Genomic DNA, 12192 nt, shown 5'->3' with positions numbered 1-12192 from the left:
CAAGGAAAAGTTCAGAAGGAACTCAAATACCTGGAAGCTAAAGACCACCTTGCTTAAGAATGCTTGGATCAACCAGGAGATCAAAGAAGAACTTAAACAATTTATGGAAACCAATGAGAACGAAGACACTTCACTCCAAAACCTATGGGATACAGCAAAGGCTGTCCTAAGGGGGAAATTCATAGCCATCCAAGCCTCCCTCAAAAAAATTGAAAAATCCAGAATACACCAGCTGTCTCTACACCTTAAAGAACTGGAGAATCAACAACAAATCAAACCAACTCCACACGTAAGAAGGGAAATAATCAAGATTAGAGCAGAGATCAACGAGGTAGAAACCAGAGATACAGTAGAACGTATCAACGAAACTAGAAGCTGGTTTTTTGAAAGAATCAATAAGATCGATAAACCATTGGCCGAACTAATCCAAAAGAAAAGAGAGAAAGCCCAAATTAATAAAATTAAGAATGAAAAGGGAGAGATCACAACTAACACCAAGGAAGTAGAAACAATCATCAGAAGCTATTATCAACAGTTATATGCCAATAAGCTAAGCAACCTAGATGAAATGGATGCATTCCTGGAAAACTATAAACTCCCAAAATTGAACCAGGAAGAAATTGACAACCTGAATAGACCGATATCTAGTAACGAGATTGAAGCAGTGATCAAAAACCTCCCAAAAAACAAGAGCCCAGGACCTGACGGATTCCCTGGGGAATTCTATCATACTTTCAAAGAAGAAATAATACCTATTCTCCTGAAGCTGTTTCAAAAAATTGAAGCAGAAGGAAAACTTCCAGACTCTTTTTATGAAGCCAGCATTACCCTGATCCCCAAACCAGGCAAAGACCCTACCAAAAAGGAGAATTTCAGACCGTTATCACTGATGAATATGGATGCTAAGATTCTCAACAAGATCCTAGCAAACAGGATCCAACAGCACATTAAAAAGATTATCCACCATGACCAGGTGGGATTCATCCCTGGGTTACAAGGATGGTTCAACATTCGCAAATCAATCAATGTGATAGAACAAATCAATAAGAGAAGAGAGAAGAACCACATGATCCTCTCAATTGATGCAGAAAAAGCTTTTGACAAAATCCAGCATCTGTTCCTGATTAAAACGCTTCAAAGTATAGGGATAGAGGGAACATTCCTGAACTTCATCAAATCTATCTATGAAAGACCCACAGCAAATATCATCCTCAATGGGAAAAAGCTTGCAGCCTTCCCATTGAGATCAGGAACACGACAAGGATGCCCACTCTCACCACTCTTGTTCAACATAGTATTAGAAGTCCTAGCAACAGCAATCAGACAACAAAGAGAAATAAAAGGTATCCAAATTGGCAAGGAAGAAGTCAAACTCTCTCTCTTCGCAGATGACATGATTCTTTATATGGAAAACCCGAAAGACTCCACCCCCAAACTACTAGAACTCATACAGCAATTCAGTAATGTAGCAGGATACAAAGTCAATGTCCAGAAATCAGTGGCTTTCTTATACACTAACAATGAAAATACAGAAAGGCAAATTAGAGAATCGATTCCATTTACTATAGCACCAAAAACCATAAGATACCTCGGAATAAACCTAACCAAAGAGGTTAAAGATCTGTACTCGAGGAACTACAGAACACTCCTAAAAGAAATTGAAGAAGACACAAAAAGATGGAAGACCATTCCATGCTCTTGGATGGGAAGAATAAACATCGTTAAAATGTCTATACTGCCCAGAGCAATCTATACTTTTAATGCCATTCCGATCAAAATTCCACCAGCATTTTTCAAAGAGCTGGAGCAAATAATACTAAAATTTGTATGGAATCAGAAGAGACACCGAGTTGCTAAGGAAATGTTGAAAAACAAAAATAAAACTGGTGGCATCACGTTACCTGATTTCAAGCTTTACTACAAAGCTGTGTTCACCAAGACAGCATGGTACTGGCATAAAAACAGACACATGGACCAGTGGAACAGAGTAGAGAGCCCAGATACGGACCCTCAACTCTATGGTCAAATAATCTTTGACAAAACAGGAAAAAATATCCAGTGGAAAAAAGACAGTCTCTTCAATAAATGGTGCTGGGAAAACTGGACAGCTATATGTAGAAGAATGAAACTTGACCATTCTCTTACACCGTACACAAAGATAAACTCGAAATGGATAAAAGACCTCAACGTGAGACAGGAATCCATCAGAATCCTCGAGGAGAACATAGGCAGTAACCTCTTTGATATCAGCCACAGCAACTTCTTTCAAGATATGTCTCCAAAGGCAAAGGAAACAAAGGCAAAGATGAACTTTTGGGACTTCATCAAGATCAAAAGCTTCTGCATAGCAAAAGAAACAGTCATCAAAACAAAGAGGCAACCCATGGAATGGGAGAAGATATTTGCAAATGACAGTACAGATAAAAGGTTGACATCCAAGATCTATAAAGAACTCCTCAAACTCAACACACACAAAACAGTTAATCATATTAAAAAATGGGCAGAAGATATGAACAGACACTTCTCCAATGAAGACATACAAATGGCTACCAGACACATGAGAAAATGTTCATCATCACTAGCCATCAGGGAGATTCAAATCAAAACCACATTAAGATACCACCTTACACCAGTTAGAATGGCCAAAATTAGCAAGACAGGAAACAACGTGTGTTGGAGAGGATGTGGAGAAAGGGGAACCCTCTTACACTGTTGGTGGGAATGCAAGCTGGTGCAGCCACTTTGGAGAACAGTGTGGAGATTCCTCAGGAAATTAAAAGTAGAGCTTCCCTATGACCCTGCAATTGCACTGCTGGGTATTTGCCCCAAAGATACAGATGTAGTGAAAAGAAGGGCCATCTCTACCCCAATGTTTATAGCAGCAACGGCCACGGTCGCCAAACTGTGGAAAGAACCAAGATGCCCTTCAACGGGTGAATGGATAAGGAAGATGTGGTCCATATACACTATGGAGTATTATGCCTCCATCAGAAAGGACGAATACCCAACTTTTGTAGCAACATGGACAGGACTGGAAGAGATTATGCTGAGTGAAATAAGTCAAACAGAGAAAGTCAAGTATCATATGGTTTCACTTATTGGTGGAGCATAACAAATAATATAGAGGACAAGGGTAGATGGAGAGGAGAAGGGAGTTGAGGGAAAGTGGAAGGGGAGGTGAACCATGAGAGACTATGGACTCTGAAAAACAACCTGAGGGTTTTGAAGGGGCGGGGTGGGAGGGTGGGGGAACCAGGTGGTGGGTATTAGGGAGGGCACAGATTGCATGGAGCATTGGGTGTGGTGAAAAAACAATGAATACTGTTACGCTGAAAATAAATAAAAAATTTAATTTAAAAAAAAATGTAATTGAACTAAATTTTCTAATCAAAAGACACAGAATGGGTGAAAGAATTTAAAAAAAAAGACATCTATATATTGCTTACAAAAGACTCATTTTAGATCTAAGGACACAGAGAATGAGTGGAAGGGAAAGAAAAAGATTTTCAATGCAAATGCAAATTTTAAAAAAAGCTGTAGTAGCTGTACTTTTAATAGACAAGACAGACTTTAAAGCAAAAACTGTAATAAAAAGACAAAGTAGGGTATTACATAATGCTAAAAAAGTCAATCTAACGGGATATAACATTTGTAAATATTCACACCCCCAACAGGAAGTACCTAATTATATAAAGCAAATCTTAACAGACTTAAAGGGAGAAACTGATACCAATGTAATAATAAGAGATTTTATTCCCCACTTGGATTAATGAATAAATCGTCCAGACAAAAAATAAAGGAAATATCAGCCTTACACATCACATTAGACCAGATGGACTTAATATACACAGAACATTCCATCCAAAAGCCACAAAATACAGTCTTGTATTTTGGCAAATGTATAGTCATAGTATAGTCTTGTCAGGTGCACATAGAACATTCTCCAGAATAGACCACATGTTAACTCACAAAGCAAATTTCAGTAAACTTAAGAAGACTGAAATCATATCAAGCATCCTTCCAACCACAATGTTATGAAACTAGAAATCAATCAGAAGAATGAAACTGAAAAAAAATCACAAAAATGCAGAGATTAGACAGCATGCTACTGCAACCAAGGATTCAAGAATTCAAAGAGGAAATAAAAAAATACTGAGACAAATGAAAATGAAAATGCAACAACCTAAAATTTATGAGATGCAGCAAAAGCAGTTCATACTAATACAAACCTACCTCAAGAAACAAGAAAAATCCAAGTAAAGGATTTAATTTTACAACTAAAAGAACTAGGAAAAAAAGAACAAAGGCCAAAGTTAGTAGAAAAAAAAGAAATACTAAAGATCAGAGTGGAAAGAAATGAAATAAAGGCTTAAAAAATAATAGAAAATGTCAGTGAAACTAAGAGCTGTTTCTCTGAAAAGATAAAACTGACAAATCATAACTAGACTCAGCAAGAAAAATAGAAGGTTTAAAATAAATGAAATCAGAAATGAAAGAGTATTTACAACTGATACCACAGAAATAGTAAAGATCTAAAATATTATGAACACTTACATGCCAACAAACTGCATAAAACAGAAGAAATGGATAAATTCCCAGAAAACAATCATCCAAAAACTGAATCATGAACAGAAAATCTGAATAGACTAATTACTAGCAAGGAAACTGAATCTAATAAAAAAAACTTTCCGGTGAATGAAAGTCCAAAACCAAACAGCTCTATTGGTGAATTCTTCCAATCAAGGATTTAATACTTATCCTTCCCAAACTCTTCCAAAAAAACAGAAAATGAGGGAATACTTCCAAACTCATCTTCTGAAGCCAGCATTACCCTGGTACTGAAACCAGACAAGAACACTACAAAAAAAAAAAAAAAAAAAAGCAGCAGCAACAGCAGATGATGATGTCGATTATACTCTAGTATCCCTGATGAATATAGATACAAAAATCCTTAACAAAATATTAGCAAACCAAATTCAACAATACATTAAAAGATCATTCACCATGATCAAGTGGGATTTATTCCAGGCATGAAAGGATGGTTCAACATCTACAAATCGATGTGATATACTGTATTAACAAAACGAAGGATAAAAATCTTATGATCATCTTGATAGATGCAGAAAAAGCATTTGACAAAAAATTCAACTTCCATTTATGATTTTAAAAACTCTCAAAAAAGTAGCTATAGACAGAACACACCTCAACATAATAAAGGTTATATACGAAAAACACAAAGAACCCATCATAGTCCATGGGAAAAGCTCAGTGTTTCCTCTAGGATCGAGAACAAGACAGGAATGCTCACTCTCGCCACTTCTATTCAACATAGTTTTGGCAATCCTAGCTATGACAATTAGACAAGAAAAATAAATAGAAAGCATCCAAATACAAAAGGAAGATACAAAAATGTCACTATTTGCAGATGAAATGATTATATATAGAGAGAGAAAACCCTAGAGACTCCACAAAATACTCTTAGAAATTAGCAAAAGACTGAGTAAAGTGGCAAAATACAAAATCAATATATAGAAATTTTCTATATAGTAATAAGGAACTATCAGAAAGAGAAATTAAGACAATCCCATTTACAACGGCATCAAAAAGAATAAAAGACCCAGGACTAAATTTAACCAAGGCGATGAAAGACCTATATACTAAAAACTGTTAAGACATTGATGAATAAATTGAAGAAGACACAAATAAATGGAAAGGTATCCAGTGCTCATGGACTGAAAGGATTAATAATTAAAAAAATGTCCATACTACCCAAAGAAATCTACAAATTCAATGCAATCCCTACCAAAATTCTGATGGCATTTTTCACAGAAATAGAACAAAGAATCCTAAAATGTGTATGGAACCACAAAAGACTCAAAATACCCAAAGCAATGTTGAGAAAGAACAAAGCTGGAGGTATCATGCTCCCTGATTTAAAACTACACTACAAAGCTCTAGTAATCAAAGAGTATGGTATTGGCATAAACAAAGACTAATAAATCAACTGAGCAGAAAAGAGAGCCCAGAAATAAAGCCATGCATATATGGTCAATTAATTTATGACAAAGGAGGCAAGAATATACAATGGGGAAATGACAGTCTTTTCAATAAATGGTGTTGGGAAAACTGGAAAGACACAGGAAAAAGAATGAAACTAGACCACTACCTTACACTATATATAAAAATCAACTCAAAATGAATTAAAGACTTGAATGTAAGACCAGAACCACAAAACTCCTAGAATAAAACATAGGAGGTAAGCTCCTTGACATTGTTGTTGGCAGCATTTTTTTAAAGATTTATGTATTTAAGTAATCTCTACAATGTGGGACTCAAACTCATGACATGCTCTTCTGACTGAGCCAGTCAGGCACTCATGCAGTATTTTTTTTTTATATGACTGCAAAGTCAATGGGAACAAATCAAAAAATAAATAAGGGATTAAAATCCAAAATATGTAAGCAACTCCTATAATTCAATAGCAGAAAACCAAATACACTGATTAAGAAATGGGCAAAAGACATGAATATTTACTCCAAAGAATCCAAATGATTAACAGGTACGTGAGACGATATCAACATCACTTATCAGGGAAATTAAAATCAAAATTACAATGAGATACCACCTCAGATCTGTTAGGATGGCCACTATAAATACAAAAAATATGTTTAAAAAACAAAATATAAAAGTGTTGGCAAGAATATGGAAATATTAGAACCCTGGAACACTTATAATGGAGATGTAATAATGCAGCCACTTGGAAAACAGTATGGAAATTTCTCAAACAATTAAAATTAGAACTACCATATGATCCAGCAAAGAAAATAAGTGAAATTGGGATCTTGAAAAGATCTCTGTACTCATCAAAAGATAAAATGAATGGTGGTTCCTAGGTGCTAAGATGAGAGGGAAATCCAGAGTTGCTTAATGGCTATAAAATTTCATTCATACAAGATGAAAAGTGCCAGAAATCAACATTGTACTTGTACTTAGTACTGTACTATACACTTAAAATCTGTTGTTAAGAGGTGAGATCTCATGTTGTATGTTTTTACCACAATATTTTTTTTAAAGATAACCATATAGAACAGAGCTGGTCTCTGCAAGCATATTGATTCATTCCTACTTTGAATAGAGAAATTATTATTATTATTATTATTCTTTTCCAGCTACTACAGAGAAAGGAGATTTTTTTAATATATTTTTTTATTTTTTTATAAACATATAATGTATTATTTTTCCCAGGGGTACAGGTCTGTGAATCGCCAGGTTTACACACTTCACAGCACTCACCATAGCACATACCCTCCCCAATGTCCATAACCCCACCACCCTCTCCCAACCCCTCTCCCCCCAGCAACCCTCAGTTTGTTTTGTGAGATTAAGAGTCTCTTATGGTTTGTCTCCCTCCTGATCCCATCTTGTTTTATTTAGAGAAAAGAGATTATATTCAAGTCTTTAGAAAAGGTGTGCCTAGGTGGCTTGGTCAGTTAAGTATCCTGTCTTCAGCCCAGGTCATGACCCCAGGGCCTTGGGATCAAGCTCCACATCAGGCTCCCTGTTCAGTGAGGAGCCTGCTTCTCCCGCTCCCTCTGCTGCTCCCCATGCTTGTGCTTTCTCTTGCTCTCTCTCCCGCTCTCTGTTAAATAAATAAATAAACTCTTTAAAAAAAGAAAAGGTGGAATCAAGAGAGACAGAAAGACACAGAGAGATTGAGATCTTGTTTACATCAAATACTTAATGGAGCAGCATGCAAAATCACCATGGAATATCAGAAAACATTTGTGGATGGCTGTCAAAAAATTTAATAATAATTTACTATTTTAGGGGCGCCTGGGTGGCTCAGTGGGTTAAAGCCTCTGCCTTTGGCTCAGGTCAGGATCCCAGGTTCCTGGGATTGAGCCCCGCGTCAGGCTCTCTGCTCAGGGGGGAGCCTGCTTCCCTTCTTCTTTCTCTGCCTGCCTCTCTGCCTACTTGTGATCTCTATCTGTCAAATAAATAATAAATAAAATCTTGAAAAAATAATTTACTATTTCATTTTATATATCAATCAATAAAACGTGCATAGGCAATTAAGAACATCTTTAAAATACCTTTATTTTCTTTTAAAGATTTTATTTATTTATTTGAGAGAGAGAGTGAGAGAGAGCATGAGAGGGATGAGGGTCAGAGGGAGAAGCAGACTCCTGCTAAGCAGTAAGTCTGATGCGGGACTTGATCCCAGGACTCTGGGATCATGACCAGGACTGAAGGCAGTCACTTAACTAATTGAGCCACCCAGGTGCCCTTAAAATACTTTTAAAATACATAAAAACAGTGCTGTTCAAGGCAGCATAAGAAGCCACTTTTGAATGAAGAAAGAGGGTAAAGATCCCTGACATTATGTATCTTAAAACAATCATCAATAGAAGAAAATTTAAGAGAAAATGATGCAGTATCTTTGGATGATGATACCCTTAAAAAGACATAAAATCAAACTCTAGGCTAATCTTATAGTCCAATGGCAATGACCTTTTTTTTTTTCTTTTTTGGTGTTATCTGGATTTCCATTAAAGGTCCCCCCCACCCACAATGTGGTATTTCAAATGTATTTCAACATACGCTCCTGACAGCTATAGTTGAAAAACATCTACAACTATTGCTTGCACTGCTGGCCTTCCCTTGTTGAATTAATGTTTTTAAAAAAAAGTTTAGAGTAAGAAACCATTCATGTTGAAAATGTGAAATGTCTTCTTTAATGGATAATTAAGCATCACCACATCTACGTAAAGTGCATACGTTTTTTAATGTAAACTTTTAAGTAGGATTTAAACCAGACTTGCAGACAGATTCAAAATAGGAGGCAGGATGGGGAAAAAATGCACAGAATGTTTTTCCTCTGTCTAATAAAAAATCTTTTGTCACTGTAATTTTAGAATAATGATTAGCCCTTAGAGTGACAGGTACTGGAGCAATTGATACCATTTTATAAATTTTATCATTACATTCTTTATTCTATATGTATGCCTCATTTGAGTTAATAATCAATGCTGGGTAGAATTCTGTCAATCTACTAAGTATTTGTTAAGTCAGCCCCATTATGAAGATGTAAGAGAGCAGGAAAGATAACACCTTTATTAAAGTATCTAGGAACAAGTGCGATGTGTCATATAAAGGATCATGAAACTAAATGGTCCCAATTATGAGTGGCCAAAAATTACACTATTTTTATATCAATTGTTCTTTGAGATATAACTGGCTGTTTTTAATTTACATGAAAAATAAACCTCAAAAATAGCTGACTTTTTTTTTAAGTCCCCAGGAGATTTTTTTTTTTTTTGCCAATTTTAAATACAGTTTTATTTAAGACATTGCATTTTCCACTTAACAATACAGTGTTTATAAAGTGCAATGTTTATTTCCTTTCCCTGTGTACATATTCCATATTCAAGTATCAAGAATGCCCAGTTTTTTTGCTATAGCTGCTCAATGTTACAACTGCCATGGAATTTGCTACAAATCTGGGTCCTCTGAATATTGTGTGTGGAACAATGCTACACCTATTTATTTTCAGGTTGGTTTAATCAACCTCTTCAATGGTGGGCCCAGAGGAGGCCCCACCAGAGGGAGGAGCTCCACCACCAGGGAAGCCTCCAGGCATTCCTCCTGGCATGCCCCCTGCACTCTGGTACAGCTTGGTGATGATGGGGTTGCAGACTCTCCAGCTCTTTCTGCTGGTGTTCAAATTCTTCCTTCTCTGCAGTCTGGTTCTTATCAAGCCATCTGATGATTTCATTGCATTTGTCAAGAATCTTCTGTTTGTCTTCATCATTTACCTTGCCCTGAAGTTTTTCATCTTCAACAGCTGCTTTCATGTTAAATGAGTAAGACTCAAATGAATTCTTGGAAGACACCTTGTCCTGCCCTGCTATTTCTCATCTTTAGCTTTGTCCTTCTCAGCTTCCTGGACCATGCACTCAGTATCTTCCTTGCTCAAGCAGCCCTTGTCATTAGTGATGGTAATCTAGCTCCCTTTTCCTGTGCTCTTATCCACAGTAGAGACACTGAGGATACCATTAGCATAAATATCAAAAGTGACCTCAATCTGAGGGACACCATGAGGGGTAGGAGGTTATGTCTGTGAGTTCAAACTTTCCAACTAGGTTGTTGTCCTTGGTCAGGGCACACTCACTCTCACACACCTGAATAAGCACACCAGACTGGTTGTCGGAGTAGTTAGTGAAGGTCTGTGTCTATTTGGTAGGAATGGTAGTATCATGCTTGATGAGAACGGTCATGACTCCTCCAGCAGTTTCAATGCCAAGAGAAAGTGGAGTAACATCCAACAGCAGCAAATTTTGAACATTTTCAGATTTGTCTCCAGAAAGGATGGCTGCCTGGACAGCTGCACCATAAGCAACAGCCTCATCAGGGTTGATGCTCTTACTCAGTTCTTTTCCACTGAAGAAATCTTGGAGAAGTTTCTGAATCGTGGGTATATGGGTAGAACCACCCACCAGGACAGTATCATGGATCTAAGACTTGTCTAATTTGGCATCCCAAAGGGCTTTCTCTACAGGGTCCAGGGTGCCACGGAACAGGTCAGCATTTAATTCTTCAAACCGGGCATGAGTAACAAAGGTATAGAAGTCGATTCCTTCATACAGAGAATCAATCTCAATACTAGCCTGGGTGCTGGAAGAAACTGTACGCTTAGCATGTTCACAAGCAGTATGGAGACGATGAACTGCCCTCTTGTTTTCAACGATATCCTTCTTATCTTTGCGCTTGTACTCTGCAATAAAATGGATGACCATTCGGTTGTCAAAATCTTCTCCACCTAAGTGGGTGTCTCCAGCTGTAGACTTAACCTCAAAGATCCCATCTTCAATAGTAAGGACTGACAAATCAAAAGTGCCACCTCCTAAGTCAAAGATCAGCACATTCCTTTCAGCTCCAACTTTTTTGTCTAAGCCATAAGCAATAGCAGCAGCAGTTGGCTCACTGATGATTCCAAGTACACTGAGACCAGCAATAGTTCCAGCATCTTTGGTAGCCTGACGCTGAGAATCACTGAAGTACACAGGTACTGTGACAACTACATTGGTAACCGTCTTCCCAAGATAAGCCTCTGTGATTTCCTTCATTTTCGTCCAAACCATAGAGGACACCTCCTCTGGATGGAAGCTTTTTGTCTCTCCCTTATATTCTACTTGGGCGTTGGGCCTGCCAGCATCATTCACCACCATGAAAGGCCAATTTTGTATCAGATGGGACAACAGCATCATCAAATCTCCGTCTAATCAAGTGTTTGGCATCAAAAACTGTGTTGGTGGGGTTCATCGTAACTTCATTCTTTGCAGCATTACCAATCAATTGTTTGGTGTCCATGGAGGCGACATAACTTGGGGTGGTTTGGTTTCCCTGATCAGTGGCAATTATTTTCACTTTCCTGGGCTAGAAGACACCCACGCAGGAGTAGGTGGTGCCAAGATCAATGCCAACTGCAGGTCCCTTCGACATGGTTGCTTCTGTGCGGGCCGGGCTCAGCTTGAGAAGAACACAGCTGTCCAAAGATATAGCCCCGCATTCAATGAGTTCCCAGGAGATTTCTAATTATTGTTTTTCTACAACAACAAATCTCATTTTGTGATGAACAGTAGATGTAGGAGCAACCCATCTGAGCGTCACGGGCCAGATTCCTCTAAGTGTCCTTACTATGCTAATATTCTCTTGGGCAGGAAAGCCCATGATTTATAAAACCTTTAGCCCCACATCAAGTTTAATGAATTCCTAGCATCCTTTGTCCTCTACCTAGCATCTCTGACCTCTATTTAGGACTTTCTCCTTAGCCCAGACCCTGTTCCTGGGTCCCAGACTATTTCTCAATTTCCTACACTACTGACTCCTCTTCAACACTGAAACATATGTGTCTACACCAATGACATTAACCTATACTCCCTGCCTTACTTAAAGTTGTCCACTGGTCTAGCTGGATTACTACTGACCTGGTTTCCTTCACCAATGATTCCATTATGTCTATACTTTTCCTTTCTTATTGCAAAAATTATGTGTGTGTGTATGTGTGCACGCACGTGTGTGCACGTGCATACAAAGGCACATTTTATCGGCTAACCAAAAATATGAATGCATTTAATGTTAAAGTAGCAAGTCCAGCTTAAAAGAAACCAAAAGTCAGAAAACTAAGCAAAA

At 37.6% G+C, this 12192-nt stretch overlaps 1 protein-coding gene and 1 pseudogene across 3 annotated transcripts in view; both read right to left on the bottom strand.

The window, feature by feature from the left end:
- DIAPH2 (diaphanous related formin 2) overlaps positions 1 to 12192 on the bottom strand; it is a 1022518-nt gene that overhangs the window by 883339 nt on the left and 126987 nt on the right. The gene's annotated exons all lie outside the window — the stretch shown is intronic.
- LOC308336878 (heat shock cognate 71 kDa protein-like) lies at positions 9560 to 11502 on the bottom strand (annotated as a pseudogene). Its single transcript has one exon. The product of its transcript is annotated as a heat shock cognate 71 kDa protein-like (transcript).

The sequence above is a fragment of the Martes martes genome (genome assembly GCF_963455335.1).
Source record: "Martes martes genome assembly, chromosome: X".
Taxonomy (NCBI): domain Eukaryota; kingdom Metazoa; phylum Chordata; class Mammalia; order Carnivora; family Mustelidae; genus Martes; species Martes martes.
Note: the sequence above shows the minus strand (reverse complement) of the source record. Positions and strands in the feature narration are given on the sequence as shown.